The sequence below is a fragment of the Chrysemys picta genome, chromosome 3, assembly GCF_011386835.1.
Source record: "Chrysemys picta bellii isolate R12L10 chromosome 3, ASM1138683v2, whole genome shotgun sequence".
NCBI classification, from domain to species: domain Eukaryota; kingdom Metazoa; phylum Chordata; order Testudines; family Emydidae; genus Chrysemys; species Chrysemys picta.
This window is the reverse complement of record NC_088793.1, coordinates 13,966,698-13,986,059: the sequence shown is the minus strand read 5'-3', so window position 1 is coordinate 13,986,059 and position 19,362 is coordinate 13,966,698. Positions and strand designations below refer to the sequence as shown.

Below are 19,362 nucleotides of genomic sequence, written 5' to 3'. Positions count from 1 at the left end.
GCAGCTTGGCCTGATTTCCTCTGTTCTCTTCTGTGCGGACTTGTTTGGGGGAATGTCTCAGTCTCCTTGAGGTCCCACCTGCACAGTGAAATGTTTGGAGGATTTGTGCTGTCATTTTCATTCCTGCAAGAGAACCTGCTGCACATGGCCATGTCTGGAAGTTCTGCCACAAGTGAAGGGGAACTGGTGATGGGAAAGTTTCAGAGCAGAGGGAAGGTTGAGGTACTGAGGTGAACATACACCACACAATCAAACTGTAACTGGACCCAACGCCTCTAACAACAGCACAAACCAAAATGGATTTGTGAAAGGTGAATGGAATAGGTAAAGATTATCTATGTGAGCTCACTGAAACATAAAAATATGTATGTTCCCCAGTCTCAGAACACCCTTGGTGGATTTAACATACAATAGTGACCCTTTATTTTATTTATTTCTAATTTTAAGAGGAAAAAAGAAATTGATTTTTATGGAAAATAAAAAGCTAAAGAGCCCCTGCACACCACTCACGTTCCAACAATACCCAACCACAACAAGTTACTTTTATTAAAAGGAGAATAACAAGTCATTATGAGTAATTAGGGCTCCCTTGTGGGTTTTCTCCAGGTCACAAGATTCTTTACAGCCCAGATGAAAAGGCTCCGACGATTTCAGAAGCAAGGCATCCTCTGCCAGATTCCCAGAGATCCTGCATTCAGAATCTCTGGAGCCATCAGTTAATCTTAGTGCTGCAAAAATGAAAGAAACTCTTAGATTCTGTGTTTATAGCCATTAAAAAAGGAAAATATGACATTTACTTTCAAATCAAAGGCACAGCAGGAATTTGTCCATCATTGAATGGTGAGTACAGATATTCCTGGTTAACACCAGAACAGGTGTTTTCTGTATTTTATATTCTGCTACAGAGTTTTAATGAGGATTGTCAGATATATCTAAACATGTGAATGGGCTGCCTCTCTGGCCTACCTGGTAAATAAACCAGATATCTGAACATGGATCTCCCCTCCCTTTACCCCTTACTTTCTAGCAAAAGCAGATTCTCAATTTTATTTAAAAATTCCTGACTATTAACATTCTACACAGTTAAAGCAACAACCAGAAAAAATAAATTCATCTGGGACATTTAAAAAACCCATCAAATTAAATATTGGAACTGCTGAAAAGATGCAACAATTTTTTCACTGAAATTTTCATCAAAATTAAAAAGACTAATTTTGTTACCTATAGAAAAATAAAACAAAAATGCATAAAGTTTCACATCCACATACAGTATTTCTGACAAATACAACTTGGTCTATAGCAAAATTTAAAGAACAAATACTTATTTACATGCTCAATGTTATTCCTCAGAGGGCACAGAAATTCCAGTTCTGCCTCCCAGCTCACATAAGCCCAAAGCCTGACCGTGCTGGTGGCCATTCCATGCTAGCAGCTCTGAGAATGCTCAGTGAACTAGCCAGGAGAGCAGCACTGCAGTTGCTCACATGTAGCTCCCAGCAAGTTAACTCCATGGTTTTTTTGTGGCTGGGAAGATCTCTCACAACACTCTACTGCTTCTGTGGGTCCTGTCCCTCCTGCAACATTAATTTGAGCATGCTGACCTCCTGTATAACACAGGCTTTAGAGTTTTCCCAAAATAATATCTAAAGCATATTTTTTTTAGAAAAACATCCAGTCTTGATTTAAACATTGTCAGTGTTGGAGAATCTTGCACGATACTTGATACATTTTTCCAGTGGTTAATTACCATCACCAACAACGTCCCCCTTATTTCCAGTCTGAGTTCCCTAGATTCAACTTCCAGCTTTTGGACCATGTTATACTGCTGCCTGCTAGATTGAAGAGCCCATTATTAAATATTTATTCCCATGTATATACTTATAGACTGTAATCAAGTTACCCCTTAATCTTCTCTTTGATAAACTAAATAGATTGATCTCCTAGAGTCTATCACTATAAGCTATGCTTCCTAATATTTTCATGATTCTTGTGGCTCTTCTCTGAACCCTTTCCAATTTATCATTATCCTTTGTGAATTTTGGGCACAAGAGGCAGACACAGGACTCCAGCAACAGGCAAACCAGTGCCAAATACAGAGGTTAAATAACTTCTCTACTCCTACTTGAGATTCTCATGTTTATTCATCCGAGGATCACATTAGCTCTTTTGGCCACAGCATCACAGTGGAAGCCCATGTTAGGCTGATTATCCACATGACCCCCACATCTTTTTCAGAGTCACTGTGTCCCAGGATAGAATACCTAATCCTATAAGTATAGCTTACATTCCTAGATGTACACATGTATATTTAGCTGTATTAAAGTCCATATTGTGTCCTTCAGCCCAGCTTACCTGGATTGCTCTGTATCAGCACTCCTGCTCTTTCCCTCTCGCATACTTGCCAGATAGACTAACAACAAGTCCTATCAATTCCCCTCAGACTGAGGAAAACAGGCCTTCTAGAATGCTTTCTTAGGAGCCTATAGTTAAATAAATATATATAGAGAGATATACCTATCTCAGAAAACTAGAAGGGATCCTGAAAGGTCATTAACTCCAGCCCCCTGCCTTCACAAGCAGGACCAAGCACTGATTTTTGCCCTAGATCCCTAAGTGGCCCCCGCAAGGATTAAACTCACAACCCTGGGTTTAACAGACCAATGCTCAAACCACTGAGCTATCCCTCCTCCCGTGAGTTCCATGATTGCTGGCTACAAATCAAAGAATCCTGCTGTTTTTGACCAAAGCCATGTCCCAGGAGTGAACAGAACTTCTGTCAAACACATTCAACACCAGAAATGGCCGAATGAATTGTGCTCAAACACACACAAAAAAGATCCCACTGTTTTTTGTAGAACATTCATGGATGTTCCCACTAAGGAAGAGCCTGTTCCAGAAATGGACAAGCATGTGAGAGGATGGAGTTATTCAAGAAAGATTGGAAACTGCCTTTATTGTGAGGCTTACCGATGCTCTGTCAACACACAGGGGCTCTAAAAGGGTTTGGAGGAGAGTTACCCCAATGTATGACCATAACTGGCCCTCTGCTGCCCTACTTGCAAGCACAGTCTTAGGGGTAGTGCTGGAGATGGTGCTGGATGTTAGCAGGTCTCAGCAGAGCAATCTCTATAGCACTGAGCATTACAGATGATCCAGGCTGTAGACCAGCCATGGCAAGCAGAGTAAGGCAGCTGTAAGTAAGAGAAGTCAACAAGGATCAAAGCAGTCCCCAGACAGTTCAGAATCAGGGTAGGATAGGAGCTTCCATTGCCCTCTGTCTCTGGGTTGTGTCTTGCCTGTAAGAGCATTAAACAACAGCTTGGATACATAAAAAGGAGAGACAAGTAGTTCTGTTCACAGTGCAATATCGCCCTTGTGAAATCCTGAACTTACCACCGACAGCAATGCCAAAACAGACCACAGCGGCCGATACGCATCGTATTGAGGGGACAATGGAAAAGGAAGCAGGCACCCTTCTTACTTAGGCATACGGCAGTGCCAATGATTCCACGGTCAGAAACTGCACAAAAAATAAATAAATAAAAGAATCATGATTTTCAGTTACACAGTAGGCAAGCAAGAGCTGTGGCTGTAGCATGATGGGCATTCTCATTTAATGAATTTCCCATTCACTGAGACCCGGGCAAATCAACCCAATGATCTGCCTGTACACCATTTTACTTGATATTTCATAATCCTTAAATGGCTGTAGTTCTCTGCACATTCAATGGCTGCCCCTAGGAAGAGAACAGAGCAAGCAAATTAAGCAGAAGCGCTGGCTCCCTGGCTGCACATTTCAGAACCGTAGCACTGAGCATGGGTGTGCGTCACAGCTCCACACTTTGCAGGCACAGGAAGCAGGTAGCTGCCTGGATCGCCAACTTCCCTTAGTGGCTGCTGCTGCGGTTCTGACTCTTTCTTATCTGTAACAGTGATGTTCCAGGCAATATCACAAATGCTGATTGGCTGAGCAGGGTTGAACCGGCTCAGCACTGGGATGGACGGTTGCAACATTTAGGAACAGATGGGTTTGACCGAGTCCCTTCAAGTCTGAATGCCTTGCGGTCTCAAAGATGCTGCACAAACATTCTTGCGACAACTCAGCACTCAGAAATCGTTTCTTCCTGACCAGTTGCCAGGTATAGACATGACAGACAGGCTGGTCCTTTTGAAAATGTAGCCCAAATGTCCATCACCTCACCCTTTGGGATATTTAGATTAGAATATTTTAAACTGGATTGTAGCTATGCTTTCATTAAAGTATCCAATCCCCACAGGCATAAACTCAAGACCTAAACAGTAATGCCTCATTGCTTCCTTGAGCTCCCCCTATCTGTATGTAATTTCTCTCATCTTATTCATGTTTCTTGTAGGAAGTATGTCTTAGCACCTGACACAATGGGGTCCAAATCCATTAGTGGGGCTCCTGGGTGCTAATTCATTAATAAAATAATAATAATGTATACAGATGCAATGTCATTTCTTCAGAAACTGCTCCAGCTCAACACAATGGCACTTCCAGTAATGAAGCCAAACACACAGATATAGCAGATTATTTCTGGCAGACAATGTTGCTAAGACACTGAGAAAATGATTTGCCACATTAAAGATTGGGGTTTTAGTCCCAGACTGTGTTTTCTCTCCTGGGAGTTTCAGAGTAACAGCCGTGTTAGTCTGTATCAGCAAAAAGAAGAACAGGAGTACTTGTGGCACCTTAGAGACTAACAAATTTATTAGAGCATAAGCTTTCGTGGACTACAGCCCACTTCTTCGGATGCATATAGAATGGAACACATAATGAGGAGATATATATACACACATTCAGAGAGCATAAACAGGTGGGAGTTGTCTTACCAACTCTGAGAGGCCAATTAATTAAGAGAAAAACAAACAAACAAAAAAAAAAACTTTTGAAGTGATAATCAAGCTAGCCGAGTACAGACAGTGTGATAAGAAGTGTGAGAGTACTTCTTATCACACTGTCTGTACTCGGCTAGCTTGATTATCACTTCAAAAGTTTTTTTTTTTTTTTCTCTTAATTAATTGGCCTCTCAGAGTTGGTAAGACAACTCCCACCTGTTTATGCTCTCTGTATGTGTGTATATATATCTCCTCATTATATGTTCCATTCTATATGCATCCGAAGAAGTGGGCTGTAGTCCACGAAAGCTTATGCTCTAATAAATTTGTTAGTCTCTAAGGTGCCACAAGTACTCCTGTTCTTCTTTCTCCTGGGAGTGTGAGACATCACTTAATAATAAGGTACATCAAAGCCCTGAATAATTAGCACTAGCAAGCAGAAGAAGTTAGACTCTAATTTACGTTTTCCTGGTTCCCAAATTAGTTCACCCTCCTCTAGAACAAACTGTATTTTCTTGGGGTCAGGCCAAAGGAAGAGGATACACCTTGTATGTGTCCACACAGATATTTAGGTGAGTCTTTCCTCAGGGCCACCTGGGGTGTGGCAGAACGAAAGAGGCAGTTTGCAGAGATCCCCCAAAACGACGGAGGGGCAATTGGGCCAAATTTGATTGACAGGCATTCTGACCAATGTATCCTTTAAACCAGGGGTAGGCAATCTATGGCACGCATGCCAAAGGCAGCATGTGAGCTGATATTCAGTGGCACTCACACTGCCTGGGTCCTGGCCACTAGTGCGGGGGGCTCTGCATTTTAATTTAATTATAAATAAAGCTTCTTAAACATTTTAAAAACCTTATTTAGTTTACATACAACAATAGTTTAGTTATATATTATAGACTTATAGAAAGAGACCTTCTAAAAACATTAAAATGTAATACTGGCACGCGAAACCTTACATTAGAGTGAATAAATGAAGACTTGGCACACCACTTCTGAAAGGTTGCCGACCCCTGCTTAAAACCATTTACATGTGCAACAGTCTTGGTTTGTGGACACTAGAACTAGACCCAGTTTTCCAGCAGCGATCTCACCTGTGCCAAATTCAGAGGTAAAATAACCTCTCTACTCTTAATCGATATTCCCCTGTTTATGCAACCAAGGATTGCATCAGCCCTTTTGGCCACAGCTTTGCATTAGGAGCTCATGTTCAGCTGATTATCCTTCACTTACTCCCAAATCTTTTTCAGAGTCATTGCTTCCCAGGATAGAGCACCCCCTTCTGTAACTATGTCTACATTCTTTTTTCTTAGATGTATACATTTATATTTAGCCTTATTTAAATGTGTATTTAAATTTAAATGTTTGCACCCCACTTACCACGCAATTCACATTAGTCTGTATCAGAGATGTGTCCTCTTCAATATTTACCACTCCCCAAATTTCTTTTGTCATCTGCAAACTTTATCAGTGAGTTTATATTTTCTTTCAGGTCACGGATAAAAAAATTGACTAGGACAGGACCAAGAACCAATCCCAGAAGCATCCCACTAGATAGAATGCAGGTGATGTTTTTACAGGTTCAACCGCATCTGAACAGATTTTCATAGGCACATGAAAGGCACCTTCCTGACCCCAGGATTATTCCCCAGCTACATTTCAAGTATCTGCTTCAAACCCTGTAAGCACTACAGCTCTTTAGAAGAAGAGTTGGAAAAATCTATGATACAAAGATTTAGGCAACCTTAGTACAGGCTCATACATGTCCTTCTATATTTTCCCTTCATTTAACGAAAATCTTACCTTCAGTGCTTTGCGCCACCAGGAAGAAGACAGCAAAAAGAAGGTAAAGTATCTTCATGGCTAACGTTTGGCCAGGAACTTAATGTCACGGAAGAGAAGAAACTCCGAGTTATACAGGAGACTGGGAGTTTCTCTATTTATAGGGCAGCGGGCATTGTGACATGCTGATCTGTGGAAATCTTGTTTTGATACAAGTGACATTTACAAAGTGTGTGCTGCAACCTCTTAATTATAATGATTATTATATGTACAGCGGATAAAAATTCCCAGGGCACACCAAGGCAATACAATTGACAAATCCCTGCCTTCATGAAGTTGCAATATGAATATTTACACCTAGCAAACATTTAGTTCTTGGTCCAAAGCCCTTTGTAGTCAATAGAAATCCTCCCACTGACTTCAGATGAGGTACCTAGTGCAGAGGGGAATTCTAGAACACAATACTACTCGAGAAGCAATTGGCAGAAGGATGTGTGTGGTTTTATATTTTTTGTACAATTTTTTTTCCAATATTTTATATGTATTTTGTGAATTTTCCAAACTTCATGCATTAAAACCCATTACAAAGAGGTTAAAAATCCTTTTGAAAAAAATAAATACAGTGAATCACACTGAAAATACAGTGTGCCAGGACTGTATTGTTAAGTTTTTGGTTTGTTTCCCTGTGAATCTAAACTAAGGAATTGTACAAATAGTGATGGTATAAAACCATGAATTTACCTTATTCCCCCCGCCCCCAACAAACATCAGCCTTAATGATAACGATCTAAAGTACAGACATAAACTGTCGATGAATCAGACATGTGGAGGTCAAAGGCACTTGCAGGTGCTAAGATCCTTTTTGGATTGGTCTCATTCTATCAGGGAGGAGAGAACAAGAAGTGATTCAGCTGAAATTTTGTCCAGGAAAATTTCTAAGGGTTCTATAGAGGATTTTGACACCTCAGTGTCCCCTGGGGAATTCATTGTAACCAAGCCTCAGTGCTGACAAACAATGAATCACCACAATGTTTAACAACCTGCTTTGGAATCTCCCTCCCAGTCCTCACCTTCCTTTTCCCTTCATTTCCACCCATTTGTAGGCAGATAATACAAAAAAAAAAAAAAAAAAAAGAGGGGAGAGGACTAAGTATCAGAATTCACTAGTCTTACAGCCACACAGAGGGGAACAAAAACTGGGAAATGAGGCATTGGAAGGGATCTGTCCTTCTCATTCTCTCGTCTTTCTCCTGTATTTTAATTGTCTCTGTAGATGTAGGGTGCTGGTCTTCTCATCTGCCACTTTCTCCACAGAGACAGGACAGGGACCCTAGATGCTATCCCACCCAGTGGGGACACAAAGAGTGGACACGTCACTCTGGCTGGTCATCTCATTCATCTTTCCCTGTTACGTTCACGCCATACCCACAGAGAAGTCAGATAAAAACAAAAACACTCTTGCTGGAAAGTTACATCCTAACTTTGTTTCTAAGAATGGTACATATGTTGCAATCAAGAACATACTTTCTTGCTGGAAAGTTACTTCCTTTGTTTCTAAGAATGCAGAACAACAATACACAACCCCCTTTAAACAGAGACAGAGAAAGAAGCTGCTCCCTAAACAGAGAGGCACAACTCACTCCACTTTATTCCAGGCTGTCTCGCTGCTGATTCTGCTAAGCCCAGAGCACAAACTTCCCTAGCCTTCAAGCTGGACCAAGCCAATACCTTGAGCATTTAAAGTGATAACTTACACTTTTAATACAGGTGTCAGCACACCACATATGCCCCACAGACGCTCCAGCTATGTTCCCTCCAGCTGTTGACTACAACCCGAGGACCTGCATTTAATTGGTACTGGCTGTCACATTGATGATGACACCTAGGTGTGGGAGAGGCTGCGGAATGTGAGTGTCACAGGTTGGGATGGGCAAACTGCTCCATATAACCTAGGAAACACCCCTCTGAACAGAAAAATAACAATTTCTTCCTCTTACCCTTCTGCTTCCAATTAACCCCACCTCTATTCCGTAGGGAGATAGGGGAGTTAAATATTCTTCTTACAGCCCATCAAACCTCTTCTCCTGGAGACCCCTCATGATGGAACCATCCCTCCTAACGGCCCTATGCTTCCCCCTTGCTTTGGGCTCTGTTCCTGAAGGGAGGTCTGTCCACCTCCTACATCTTCTCAGCATTTTAAGGAGATGGGCCATCGCCCTCCTGACTTTAAAGGGGATGGTTGGTGGCCCACTCCCCGCTCCCATCGTCTTAGAGGTCCCCACCACAGATTGAATCTACTGATACTCTTGTTTATGCACCAAGTCAGGCATTTCTTAATACTCTAATGCATGTTGATATTTACCCCAGGTTACTGTAGGGCAAATGCAAAGAAGAAGATAGCAATGTGTCTGTTCTCTTTTCCCCCCTCTTTACAAAGTATTAGGATACCTGAAAGGGCTTTTGCTTTTTATTTTTTTCCCCTTCTGCTTGTTATTTAGCTTACAAATATCAAGAAAGTCAAGTCCAGTCTTCCCTGTGTTGCTGGAAATCTATTTGGTCCTCAGGGAAATGTCTGTGAGGTTCATTTACCCTGAGCTGAAGAAGTGGAGTTCTTGAATCTATAAAAATATGTTTTGCTACTAAGTGCTTAAAAAGCATTTGTTTATCTTTTTAAATTTACAAATATTTCATTCAAAGAGTTTTAAACTCTTCCTTAGTAGATGTCCGCAAAAAGAAGAACAGGAGTACTTGTGGCACCTTAGAGACTAACAAATTTATTAGAGCATAAGCTTTCGTGGACTACAGCCCACTTTGGGCTGTAGTCCACGAAAGCTTATGCTCTAATAAATTTGTTAGTCTCTAAGGTGCCACAAGTACTCCTGTTCTTCTTTTTGCGGATACAGACTAACATGGCTGTTACTCTGAAACCTGTCATTAGTAGATGTCGTGTCTTGTCTTTACCAGTTCTCTCTTGTTGTGTATGTGTCTATCAGTCTGGTCCCATTGTATAAGAATGTCTGTTTACCTGAGGATATCGGAAGGGAAACGAGACCACGGGCCAATAGCACTGCACAAGGTAGCTTCACTGCAGTCTCATATAATAATTAGGTGGGCTATGGAGAATCTGAATTTGGTAGCTAACAGCACATACTCTGTTTAGGAGAGCCTGGGATTTGCTAGGAATGTGTCCACAGCACCAACAGCAGCACAAGAAATGCACAATGCACAATGACTAGATATGAGGGGTCTGCCACCCTCCCTCACAGCGAGTAGTGCTTGCTCTGTGAACTGTGACATCGATACCAATGGGGTTGTTTCTGGATGATGGAATGATACAATGTAAGGCCTGATCTACACTTAAAATGCAGGTCGACCCAGCTACATCACCAGAGGTTGTGAAAAACTCACACCCCTGAGAGACATAGATAAGCAACATAAGCCCTGGTGCAGACACCACTAGGTTGATGGAAGAATTCTTCCATCAATCTACCTACTGCCTCTTGATGGGGTGGATTTAGTGCATTGACAGAAAACCCTTTTCGTCGCTGTAATAAGCGTTCACACTACAGTGGCAGACCTCCAGAACTGCCACTGTGCAGGTCTAACACTTGTAGTGTAGATATAAGTGTGGCAGAATCAAGCCCTTCATAAGTAGCAGGACTGCTTCACTAGGTGAAAAACTAACTGGTATCAAGGCCACAGCTGCTTGACCTCTTTCATCTTACTTGGGTGCCCAGTGAGCACCTAGTGCTTGGAGATATACCTATGTTATAGAGCTAGAAGGGACCTTGAAAGATCATTGAGCCCAGTCTCCTGCTTTCACTAGCAGGACCAATTACTGTCCCTGACAGAGTTGCTGTTGCTCTTTTTCTTCCCGCCACCAGATCCTTAAATGCCCCCCCCCCAAGAACTGAACTCACACACTTAGGTTTAGCAGACCAATGCTCAAACCACTGAGTTATCTCTCCCCTCTCAGTTAGAATCTACTTGCATTGACAGGTCCAATTCCACTACAAAAAGCTTAGAAATTTGTAGCCCAGTCACTTCTCATTCTCTCTTCCCTCAATAGTGTGGATGGGACACATCCTTAACAGGTGCTTATTACTTGCAGGGGCCATTGGCTCTCACATGTTCAATGCATCCAAAGTGTCTGCCCTTTTCACTGCTATTGTGAAGGCTGCTGGTTATTGCAGCAACAAAACAAAACCACAAGAAAAAGGGAGAGATTGTACGTGTTTCTCCCTCATTTTCAGAATGTTTGAATTGTGGAAATATTGCGGAGGCTCTGCTCCCCTATTAACCCACACATGTGCAGGGGCTGGGGAATACAAAGCCTATAGCAGGACCCGGAGTGGGGGAGAGCAGTTGCAGAGGCATCGAAGATCAGACAAGGGAGTAGGCAGGAATTGCTGGGACCCTATTTCCCACACTGGAGTTGGTTGACCATCCCATTGCTGAATCTTAGTAGCTACCCTTGTTCTCCCTGCTATCCCTCCACCCCCCATGTTTGCAGAAAGGTTCAGTCTCCCTGGGTTTAGATGCATAAAAATAGGAAAGTCCCCAAAATTCATATAGGCTATTGGTACAATTTGTTCAGAACAAACACACAGACACACACCTTGCTGCCATACCTCTCCCCAGATAGACCAGTTACTTGGCATTCCTCTCGCAATAGGGCCTTCATCCAAACCCTAATGATTCATAGATTCATAGATTCTAGGACTGGATATCAGTGGGAGTCTTACCTTTGATTTCAAATGGCACTGGAGCAGGCAGTAGAATTCATCAGGTGCAGCTTCCTCAAGGGAGGGATTTGTCACGTGTAATTCCCTGAAATGTACCAGGAATTTTTATGGTGCTGTACAAATAAAAATAATTATAATTAACAGATTGCAGCCCACATCTCATAAATTTCACTTGCATCAAACAAAATTTCTGCTGTTCCATATATCACAATCCCCAGAGCCCTATGAATTCAATGGCAAAACCTATGTTAATGCAGCGGTAAGGTTGCTCGGTGGTACGTTGTCCGTTGAGTTGAACAAAATTCAAAGTTCTTAAACCCAGACCCAAGATCCTGGCACACATGGGAGGGAAGAATGTGGGGCTGATAGGTGCCCTATTCCTCTTCCCTCCCAGTCCTCAGTCACTCATCCCCACATCCTCTTTTCAAGTGTTCCACTCCTTCACTCCCCCAAAGTCTCACATGTGACTCACCTGAGCTCCCACCTCTGTCCCCACCCCTACCACACAGCCCCATTTATCTCCTTCCCCATAAGTCCTCTCTCTCCCCTCACTGCAACCCCAAAGCACTCTCCCCCTATTAACCACCCCTCTGCCGCCTAATTCCCCTCCCAGTAAAGATTCACAGATCTAATTTTTCCTCCCATAGACTATGATTAATTCTGCCAATATCTTGCAGCAATGCCCGGCCATTTAAACAAAACACCTTTTGTCTTAGGTCAGAGCGTGTAATTAACTTATCCTTAGTTGTGTTAATTGAAGGCTGAGTTCCCAGCTATCAGTCTCAGTGAGGTCTATGATTCATTCAGTCATTACTGCCTCTCAGTTTAACAATATAGAGCAGCGATGCTCAATTGCATCTACCTGCCGGCCGATTTGAGAATCTTATGAGACGAGACGGCCATTTGTGCAGAAGGCTGACAAAAAACAAACAAAAAAACTTCCGCAGCCAATAAATATGTTCTTGATTGCAACATATGTATTAGTGTTTCTATCTTTTATAAATCAATCGTTTCCACAATGCCTATTATAACAATAGCATTATTAGTACCGGGCACTCTAATTCACCCATTTTAGGATTTAGAAGACTAGCATTTGTGTATAAGCACTTGTACATATTGTCAATATTCAGTTGCTTGCTTTTCCTGTTATATTTAAATGGGAGGCTTTTATGTTTAACTGTTCCTCTCTAACTCCTACCTGTACTTTAGCAACTTCTTTTCTATCCTCTTTATTAGCATATAAAGGCCACTGGGAGCTGTGGGCATGCGTGAAAATGTAAACAAACTGGCTGGTGGCCCGCCGGCAGATTACCCTGATGGGCTGCGTGTGGCCCCAGAGCTGCAGGTTGCCCACCACTGGTCTAAGGGGACTGTCTGTGACTCCATGGTAAGACTGAGTATACATTTGTTACTGGTTTGGTGAAATCTAATTATAGAATACACCACCAGCTTGGGGTGTGTGGCGGGGTGGTCACCCCACTCCTGCCCTGAAGGGCTTAAAGCAGCTCTGGAGAGGGCTGCAGCAGCAAAAGCCAGGCTGATTGGGGGAAGCAGCCACAGGTGGGGCCACACCCCAATCAGGCCACAGATGGCCCTATAAGAGGGCTGAGGGCCAGAGGCTGAGACAGAGATTCTCTCTCTAGCTTTTGAGAGGGAAAGACCTGGCTGCCTGGGAGCTGAACAGGGTACCTGAGGTGGAGCAGTGCTGGGGAAGGGCAGAGGGAGCTCCAGCCTAGCAAAACCCCAGGCTGCAGGCCTAGTTAAGGGCCCAATAGGGGTACCTGTGGGGTACCTGAAGTGGAGCAGTGCTGGGGGAGGGCAGAGGGAGCTGGGGAGCTCCAGCCTAGCAAAGCCCCAGGCTGCAGGCCAAGTTAAGGGCCCACAAAGGTACTGGGGCTGCACAGGGGCAGCCCAGATCTAGGCAGAGGCAGCTGGTTCAACCCCCTTTGCTGATGATGAGTGGTTTATAGACTGTAGTCCGCCCCAGGAAGTAGGGGATACACGATGACTGGCAGTAGTCACTGAGGCAGAGTGCGGGTTGGGGGTTCCCCTGGATGGGGAGACCCAGGTCGTGGGTTATTATTGCAGGGGTAGAACGCTGACATAGAAGGGCACCGGGGTCTGGGAGGGACACAGGGGCCAACAACAGGTGAGGCATCAGCTGGCAGAGGGCGCTCCGGAGCTGGAAGAGAGCTAATTCCCTGGACAACCAGCAGGAGGCGCTGTGCCAGTGAGTCATCGTCCCATGAGGAAGGCACTCACAGTCGTGAGCCAATCCCAGACAGTGTGACAACCTTCTTATTGTGGTTTTTGTCTTCATGTTCCAGATTGCCCCCGATAAGATGTACATAAAATAGAAGGATAATATACAAGGATATTTGTCACCCTGTTTTAAAATTTCCAATTAATACATTACATAATAATAATTAATTCTCACTTTTTTGTTTAAAGAACTCTGGAATGGCTCCTTAACATGTAACAGAACTTGGACTTTGGCAGGAGACTAATTCTGGGATCAGGGAGGTGCCTTTGCTGTCCCCTTGAAAAATCAATTCAAATATGACTGGATTCTGACCTGTCAAAAATCCCTGTTTCCCCTCAGTGTTTTCCTTGGTAGAGCTTGCTAGCGCCTTGCTACTACCCCACACCAACATTATATCTGCACTGAGCATGCTCTTGCTTTGACATGGCACACAGAACAGACTATCTGGATGGGACACAGACAAAATGAATCTTTCATCTCTAGCCTTGCTCCTATGAAAAACACATTTTTCTTGGGGGGAAAAAAAACGTTTTACAGGAGATCACGAATTAAAGTCTAACGTCTTCTGCTGAACAGTGTTAGTAATTCAGTGCCCTTCACACCCCATATTGTAAAGCCAAGTCTCTGGCCCCACTGAGAACTTACTCAAACCGGGAATAGAACACAAATCTCTATGTGGCAGACCCTTGTTATAGTGTTTAGCAGCACGGTTTCTCAGAAAGACTCTGTCACACTATGTGCTTGGCTTTGTCCTGGAAATGCCATGCCCTTGGGTAAAGCAGTATATGCAACAATGCCAATATATCAGTTTAGGTCTTTGGCTCAGATCTGAGGGTATTGGATAGTTTTGTCAAAGCATCTACCATTAAAAATATTTGATCTTAAGTATTCTAAAGGATGAGAGCTGGGGACATTTGGGCTGCATTTCCAAAGAACCTGCCTTTCTTGTATAACCAAAAGCTGGCTATTGGTCACGAGGAAACTATTCCCAAGTGCTGAGTCTTCACAAGGACTTCTGCACAGAGTCTTACAAATAGGCAGACGTTCAAATGAGAAGGGACTTAATTTAATCCTTTCAAATTTTAAAATTTGCAGTCATCCAATCCAGTTCTGACTTGCTTCAACTCTACTCAGCCCATTGGCTGGGGACAGCAAACCACGGCCGGTGGGAGCTGCGATCGGCCGAACCTGTGGATGCTGCAGGTAAACAAACCACCCCAACCCGTCAGCGGATTTCCCTTATGGGCCACATGCCAAAAGGTGCCGATCCCTGGTCGACAGAGATGTCTGGGAATCTGGGAGATGTCCCCTCTCTTCCAAAATAACTGGATCCTGCTTCAATCCAGGCCAAAAGCACTGTTCATTTGGGCTGTATAGAACTATTGTGCTAGAGAAATCCAAAAAAGGAGAGCATCTATCACTGTTAAAAGACTATATTTTTCCTTTTAATAAAGCAAATTGATGTGAAATCACATTGCTGAAAAGTGACGTGTGTATGTTCTGGAGGGGTCAGGACAGTTTCTATCAGTTTTCTCCATCAAATTCAACTTTTTTCCTTTTGAAAATGGGAACTAAATAAAATATTAAATCCCAAGGGGATGTTAATCTGCACATAGGTATTTAGGTCACCAAGTTCTATGCATCTATTTATGAATCAACAAGCTCATATTGATATATTCTTTACCTATTTCTTGCACGTGTAACAAATCCTTTTGATTTCTGTTATTCTCGGAGGAGCTGGGTGCAGATACAGCATTACTGTAAGGAATGTCACCCCAACCTCATTGCAGACATTTCATGATGTTGGAAATATGGCAGCTCAGGCCACTTCCATGGAGAATACCCACAACAAGGTACTATACCTGCCAATGAGTTCAGGCCTGAACACTACATAATGGGGGATATCAACGAATGCCAATGGACAATTCAGGGACACAGCTTCCCATTGCACATTCGTGATTGTGGGAAAGAACCACCCAGGGAAAGCGGAGGAGTCTGAAGATTTTCAATGGGGTGTTCCCGCATGCAAATCAAACACAGCTTGAGATCATGGGAATGTGATAAACAACAATCACTCTCCACACCCTCCTTTCGCTTGTGAATTTCTGGACATAGAAGAAGCTTCCCAGGAAGCCCTAAATGGGATGGATTCTTCAGATAGTATGAAGCCAACCTAAGCTTCAAGACATGCCTCTAAACAGTCGAGGAGAGGCAGTTTGCCATGGCACCTGATGGGGATGAAGCAGAGGTGTGCAAGGTCACTGTGGAGAGGAATGTGACAGTGCCCCCAAGGAGCAAGATGCTCAATCCCAGACAGTTGAAGAGAAACTCAACAGATTGCACCAACTCCCAGCAGCAACCCTGCCAAGATATACAGACAAAAACCCAGTAGATTCTGATTTGCATGAAGATACATATGAATTTGGGGACACATTGTCTGTTTGTCCTGCTCACACTCACTCGGTGCATTTATTCTATACATCTCCATTAGCATTCATTCCACACTCACTCTCACTTCAGCCTTTCTTTCCACCCACAGTCGTTACACCCTACTCCTCAAGATAAAACTTACTGCATCGCCTACCCCCACGAATCCCACACTTTCCTATACCCTTGTGCTGCATATGCCCCACATAAATATACACACTTCTGCACACCCATCCCCCCACTCCATACCCACCAGCTTACTCCACACAACCATTTTGCACACTTAACCCCTGTACACTTCACACCCTGTCATTCTGGGCACCCATGTCATCCCTCTTCTTCCACCTCCTCCTCTGCCCCCCGGAGCATCCAACCTATATGAGGGCATGGAGAAAAAAGCCATAGTCTCTAGAATGTATAGCCAAGACCTGGGAAGGATGGGGTTTCTATATGTTCAGTGGAAGTCCCGTCTCTCCTAGTAAACATCCCTGACCCAGCCCCCCTCCACCCTTGTCTTTGGTTTCTTGGGTAACACATCTGCACATCGTTAGTCCCTATGAAACAGGCTTTCTCCAGGATCTGGTCTCCCAGCTCCTATTTCGATCAAACACACACATACTTTCAGAGTCCCAACTCCCCACTATATGCTCCAGCAAAGGGGTCAGCTCAGCCTGGTTCCCCAAAACCCCAGCACCCACCTCCTCACTCCTCCCAGACTTCTAGCTCCCTCAGGCAATAACTCTCTGCTCCGCCCATTAAGAAGGCCCTTTTCATTGCCAGAGTCCCATTTTCAGGGCTTGTGGAATTCTTAGTCCCATAAGGTGATGGCCTCTCAGGGGATCCCAATCTCTCTTCGCTTTCACGTGACTCTTCCCCCATCTCACCCACCTGTCTCCATCCCCGGCATGTCCCTCTGACCCTTCCCCACCATCACTGGACATCAAACTCTCAGACTTGGTTCCCCTCTTACCTTAATCTTCTAGCAGAGGCCTCAATAGCTTCCTTCTCAACCCCTCGCCCCCCCCCCGTCCCCTGGCTTATGCCCATCTGTATTTTCTAGGGCCCCCAATGAACAGAGCACCAGGATCAGTAGCGCAAGTGATGCAGACTTCCCGCCCCCACTTCTGGAAAAGCCCAGACTCGCAGGCAACTGATCTCCACCATCTCCAGCCCTACTAGCCATGGAGTTCTTCCACCCCCTTGCATGGTGCAATGGGGGACTGGCTTTCTAAGGCAGCATGGGGGGGCTGGTTACCTAGTTGTCTGGAATAACTAAAACAGCCTATTGAGTGAGCAGAAGATGGTCCTGGGGAATAGCTAGTGTCGGGGAGGGGGAAAGTTCAGAGAAAACCCAGGCTATTTCTTGTCAAGGAGGCTTGTACAGTGGGGTGGGGTCAGGCTCCCCTCTCCCTCAGCTAGTGCAGTCAGGTGTTTGGGATAATCAGACCCAGGTATGGTCAGGTTCCCTCAGCCTCTCCTCATAAGTCATGTACCACAGTCCCCTAATAATTTTTGTAGCCCTCTGCTGGACTCTCTCCAATTTGTCCACATCCTTTCTGTAGTGGGGGGCCCCAAAACTGGACTCAATACTCAAGATGTGGCCTCATTGGTGCCGAATGGAGGGGAATAATCACTTCCCTCGATCTGCTGGCAACGCTCCTACGAATGCAGCCCAATATGCCGTTAGCCTTCTTGGCAACAAGGGCACACTGTTGACTCATATCCAGCTTCTCGTCCACTGTAATCCCCAGGTCCTTTTCTGCAGAACTAGCCAGTTGGTCCCCAGCCTGTAGCAGTGTATGGGGTTCTTCTGTCCTAAGTGCAGGACTCAGCCCACATTGGTGGAGTTCCACCTTTCACAGATTCCAAGATCACAGGCCCCATATTGTCTGAAGTGATGAACAACAAAGGAATCCCCTTCCTTCCCTTTTATTGTCCAGAAAATTTTTAGAAATGTTGTGATGGGTGGTCAGCCCCGGGTGCAGTCTGGGAGCTGTGGGAAGTGCTATGTCCCCTAACAACTCACTTGGGTTGGCTTTTCCTACACTGCTGTGTGTTGGTGACTCACAGCCCCTTCAGGCCCTGTTATCACTCAATATGACAAGAGGTGGCACCACACACCCAACTGAGCTACCTGAAAGTGCTCTACATAAACCACTCAAGTACAAACAGCAGATACCAGCCAATTTCCCAGCTCCCCAGGCATGCACCTCCCCACAGCCCACTGGGTATAAACCCAACATTATACCATCTTACGCTGCACAGGGATCTGTACAAAGCAAGCTCACTAATAGTTCGCCCCACCTTCAATGTGGAAAGGAATATGAAAAAAACGTGTGTTAACCAAGCTGAGATTTCCCCAGACATTTCAGTCAAAGGGACACTGGTTTAGATAAAGCAAAAAACAAGTTTATTTACTACAAAAGATAGATTTTAAGTGATTATATGTGATAACAGAGAGATCAAAGCAGTTTACCTAGTAAATAAACAAAAACACATATAATATAAACACAAATAAGACTAAAATACTAGAAAGATTGGATATGAATTAGCAATCTCTCACCCTGGCTGATGATACAAGCAGTCCACCAGGTTACTATACACAGGCTAGAAATCCTCACTTGATTACTTGTTCTGTTCATTTCCTCTGGGACACTTGGCATTGGCCACTGTCGCAAGACAGGATACTGGGCTAGCTGGACCTTTGATCTGACCCAGTATGGCCGTTCTTATGTGCAGGCTAGTTTTAAAAGTCTGAAATAACGAGACTTTCCCGCTATCCTATAGCCCCCACCGCATCTCCCCAGGCATTTTTCCTGCTGCTCAGGGTAAATCGTCCTTTTCTTAATTTCACCACAGTCCTCCTAGTTATACCCTCCACGCTCCATCCTAAATCATTATTATTATTTGTATTCCTGTAGCACTAGGAGCCTGCCCCACTGTGCTAGGTGCTGTACAAACACAGAACAAAAAGACGGTTATTCCCCACAGCGTTTATCATCTCAGTATAAGGCAAGAGACCACAGACGGATGGAGACGGGCAGCTGGGGAGTACAGGGAAATGATCAGACAATACTGGTAGGCGTGGCAGGCCATGGTATCAGTGCACCAGCATCCTGACGGTTCTCACTTGTTTTCTGCAGGCATCGTGGCGCAGGAGAGTTCTGAGGGTGGATAATGAGTTCTTTTTGCAGGCGTTTATGGGGAGCTGCTCCCAAGAGGGAGGGGCCACATGTATTTAGAACCCCTTAGGTTCCTTCACTGTCCCGCCAACGCAGAGAGACG

At 44.2% G+C, this 19,362-nt stretch overlaps 1 long non-coding RNA gene across 1 annotated transcript; it reads right to left on the bottom strand.

Annotated features, from left to right (window-relative positions):
- Window positions 1-408: 408 nt before the first annotated feature.
- Window positions 409-6,783, bottom strand: LOC112058903 (uncharacterized). Its single transcript, XR_002888076.3, has 3 exons — window positions 6,664-6,783; window positions 3,394-3,520; window positions 409-728 (listed from the first exon to the last, which is right to left on the bottom strand). It is a non-coding gene; the product is annotated as an uncharacterized LOC112058903 (long non-coding RNA).
- Between the last annotated feature and the right edge of the window lie 12,579 nt (window positions 6,784-19,362).